Genomic DNA, 4,927 nt, shown 5'->3' with positions numbered 1-4,927 from the left:
TCCCCAAAAGGTACACTCAATATTTTGTGTTAAACATTGATTGTGAATCGATCGATACGCTTCTGCATTTATGGAACATGTTTTCCATGGACGAACCAAGGCACAAAACCTAACAATTGAGACTAACCCCACTTGACTCTTTAGAGTCAAGTGGATTTCTCACATCTTCTTAGAGTTTGAGATACAAATGTGAATTCAATACAAATGTAAATTCAATTGTGAATTTGAGATACAAATGAGTCAAAAGCAAAAAGCTAAGCCATATAATAGATAATAAGAGGAGTCTCAATGCAGAAGTAGCCCATTCTAGAAGTTCATTCAAACCTCCTTAAAGACCGGGACAACTAAAGGCAAGAGTTGTGTAACTGACCCACAATTTGAATTTGAAAGGTCTATTTTCAAATATGAGAATGAGGTCACATGGGCACAGGCTGGAAATCACGAAATCCTAGCCCTCCAATCCATTGGAATTAAATCCAATGGCTAGGAGAGTTAGGTCACTTCTATTTATTATCTTCTCCCTTCTCTTTGTATCTCATCTTGGATTTATGCTTCCAACTTGTTGAAGGCCTAGTGAATCATATTTAGTTTAATTATTCTTTTTATACAAGAGTGTGGGATAGAGAGTTCAAGGGTGATCAAGATTCTTAGAGAAAAAGCACCACTTGGCCCTTGGGGGATGTGACAACAAGGTCCATGTGATCTCCTGAATGTTTGATTTAAAATCTCTCACCATTTTTTTAGGTAAATATTCCAGAGGATAGCCTAGAATTAAAGCTTTCCAACACATCAAACAACACAGAAAAATTCTTCATGTAGCAAAAGTTACAACATTTTTAGTCTACTACACCGATGGTTGAGCGCCAAAGATTTTCTTTCAACTATATATTTTATTTATTGTCCTAAAACTTATCCAAAAATAATATTTTATTATTATTAATTACATAAAATAAAATAAATTTTCATTTAATTTATTTAAAATATTTTTGAGTACTTTTCATTTGTTTCGTTGATTTTCCTATTTAGAAACTACTTGAACTCCATAAAAAATATAAATCACCAAAAATAAATCATTTCAAAATGTACTTAAAATTCAATTTACTCTCTCATTACCTGAACATTGTGGATTCCAAAAATATAAATAAATATATATATTCCAACTTAGAAAATAATCTCTTATGAATATAATGTCAAAAAATTTAGGAAAAATGATACTCCGACTAAAAAAATTATTTTGTTTCAGAATATCACATTAGAAAAAACCCAATTATTGGAATTATAGAATTCAAAACATTCATCTAAAAAGGGATTCAATTATTGGAGGCTTGTTAAAAATGAATTTATAACTACTTTAATGTGGATAATTATGAAAATATTGTCATACTAACCTAATCATCTTTATGTATTCTTTTCATTGGGGTGGAATCCCTACGGTAGAGACTTGTAGGTCATAGTCCACAAAACAAAATTATCCAGAAACAAGATGTCTTTATTATCTCAAGTCTTAGGAACACTTACTCAATCATGATATAAATAAACCTGACTGGCACTTAGGTAACCATTTAGGGATTCATACAAATTAATTAAATGAACTATTTCCCCCTAGAGCACCCATTATAAGTCGTTTGTATCTCCAAACTAATGACTATTGGCTCAGCCATACTCATCATATAGGTGAGACTATGTATTACTATTCTAGTTGAATATTTTGATGCCCTTCTAAAGTATACATCAAATATGATTATATATAGCACATGTTCAAACACTAATTATTACTTAATTATGATACCATGATAACTCACTTATTTACTTCATGCATTCATGGACTTTATAATAAACATCCCACAAGAATAATAATTAATCAATATTGCTTTTAGTAAAGAAAAATGAGATGTGGAAGTTTGATTGAATTGCAGGTGATATCATATTAAAAAAATACCATATCTACCCATGTAGAAACAATGTATGGGTCTATATGTATAGGCCATGTCTGATCTCTTTGCATGCATTCTAATTTCACTCATTCTCTTTCCATCAATTTTGAGAAAGTTCATGAACCCTGCTATCACATGAACTCAAAGTTAGTTCGTACGATAAGTAAAAGCCTTAGTTGATGAATCAACTGCATCATTAGACCTAGTTTTAGCATGTTGAAGGAGCTGAGTGCCTGAGAAAGTAAATATGAATCATTTATTGAGACTAAATATTAATAAAAATAAGATGATAACTTATCAATAGGTCATGTGCTGAACATTTGGCCCTGAACTTTAGTGAAAAATATATATCAGTACTATAACACATTGAATTGGCCCCAATGTATGTGGGATTTCCTAGCTGATGGGCTTTCTTCCAAACAATGCTTCTATTTGGATAGGATTTATTAAAAAATAGAAGGAAATAACCTTTACCTATGAGACTACGATACAAACTATACTGAAATAGTATAGTTCCTTATGTCTCTCAGATTCTTCCTTCAATCTTTCTGTTGGTTTAGTATGCTTACTACCTTATTTATTAGATGGGTTTATCGCACGTTTATGCTTCATACTTTATGCTTGATATATTTTGCCATTCGTACTTCGTACTTAGAATCTATCACCCAGATTTTTCTTACACTTTTCTGTATCATACTTAGGAAAAACCTAATTCACTGCGCTCTTAGGTTTTTTAACCACCCCAATACTTTCATGAGCAGAATAAGATATAAGCTGAGGGTAAGAGGATACATTAAAAGTGCACTTTGCCTTGAATCCACGGACTTTAATCTCAGATTTCAGGAAATAATTGAACAAAACAAAGTAGCTACAATATTTATTAAAAAAGATAATAATAAAAAATTCAGGTCTCTTATTTGAAAGGGAGATATTAGCTCAAAAGAAAAATTATAAACTAGGGAGCGAGAGACAGAGAGAGCGATGACAGATAATGAAAGGTGAACATTTGAACACCAAAGATATATTTGAATGAGCTGCTAAAATATTAATAAGCAATGGTGAGCATATCATAGACTTCCATTTTGAAACTATTTCCTGTATTTTTGTTAGAGAAACATCCAATTTAAAAATGTTGTTGCATGTAATGACTTTCATTATGGATATACCACAGTAACAATTGTTGGCCACTTTTTATACAGAGATAATACACAATGTAAATGCCCGTTAGTTTCAGTATATTAAATGTAAATAGAGTAAATAGACTTCCATTTAGAAAAAAGTTCCAGTACTTCTGTTAGAGAAACATCCAATTCAAAAATGTTCTTGCATGTAATGACTTTCATCATGGATATACTATGGTAATAATTATTGGCCATTTTTTTATACAGAGATAACACACAATGTAAATGCCCATTAGTTTCAATATATTAAAAGTAAATAGAGCAAATAGACTTCCGTTGAGAAACAATGTCCAGTACTTTTGTTAGAGAAACACCCAATTTCAAAATGTTCTTGCATGTAATGACTCTCATTATGGATATATCACAGTAATAATTATTGGCCATTTTTATAAACAGAGATAACACAAAATGTAAATGCCCATTAGTTTCAATATACTAAATGTAAATAGAGCAAATGGACTTCCATTTAGAAACAGTTTCCACTACTTTTGTTAGAGAAACATCCAATTTAAAAACGTTATTGCATGTTATGACTTTCATTATGGATATACCACAGTAATAATTATTGGCCATCTTTTATGCAGAGATAATACACAATAAAAATGCGCATTAGTCTCAATATATTAAAATTAAATAGAAAATACTCAAAAATGTTTCATCGTAAAGCTAAATAACTTTCAAAAGCCATTAATCGTATGATGTGCAACTATGTGGCCAATTATTCTATCTTTGACATATTAGTTGAAAGATTTGATTAGTTAGCGACATGGAAGTCATGCCACTTAGCCAAAGAAAGATGATGGAGAGTAGACCGAAATGAGCATTAAATACTTTTAAAGAGATCTCCTTCAAATCATTGTTACGACTATCAAACATCCAGTAGGAAGAAGATGAAAACTAGAGATATAGACAAATTCTTGGATGGTTGGAGTTAAAAAAAAAAAGTAAAAAAGACAGTCCGCTTTTAGAATCTCAACTCTATAGAATTTGAATATCAGAAGAGCCAATATAGTCATGATTCAACTTGCCAGGTCCACTTTTTTTTTGTTACTTTCACTATGGCTTTGATTGGGAGACTGTAGAGATAAAAGGTGGGTAAAACAAAATTCTAGAATTACGGCTTTATTATTTAAATCATGCCCTGATTTCAGAACGAAGATGATGAATTGATTTTGCAATGGGTCAACAATAAATGTTAGAAAACACCTTTTCACTTTAAGATATGTTTAATGGTATTATATCAATAATTTGTTTTTCAAAATAATTTATAACTCAAATTTTCAAGTTTATGTTGGTGGATTTGGGCAAATGCTCAGCAGTTATTAATTCTTTATGTTTCCACTAGACATGGTCGTTCTATTCTGTTCATTTGAACAACCAAAAAAATCGCACAAAAGAACCGCACAGGGCCTTGTTCTTTGTTCTGTTCTTTTTCTTTTTCAAAAATGAACAAAATTCGCACATTCGCACAAATTCGCACAGTCGCACAAAATTAGACTAAAATTCGCATGAAGCGAACAAAAGAACCGCACACGGGTCTGGGCGATATTCTGTTCAAATTCGTTTTTGTTCTGTTTGAAAAACCGAACAGAACGAACAATTTGCACAAATTCGCACCAAAAGAACAGAACGACCATGTCTAGTTTCCACATTCATTTGTCAAAAGGCCTTCCAATATTCTTTCACCGGTTACTTGGGATCCACGAAAATTAAAGAGTGAAATTGTCATCCTCAACTTAAAGTCATCCTCATCTTAACTCCTACTGTACTTGAGATGAATTATGTATAGTTTTTACAGGCATAAAGCATCAA

This window comes from Wolffia australiana, chromosome 10, assembly GCF_029677425.1.
Source record: "Wolffia australiana isolate 7733 chromosome 10, ASM2967742v1".
Lineage (NCBI taxonomy): Eukaryota > Viridiplantae > Streptophyta > Magnoliopsida > Alismatales > Araceae > Wolffia > Wolffia australiana.
Note: the sequence above shows the minus strand (reverse complement) of the source record.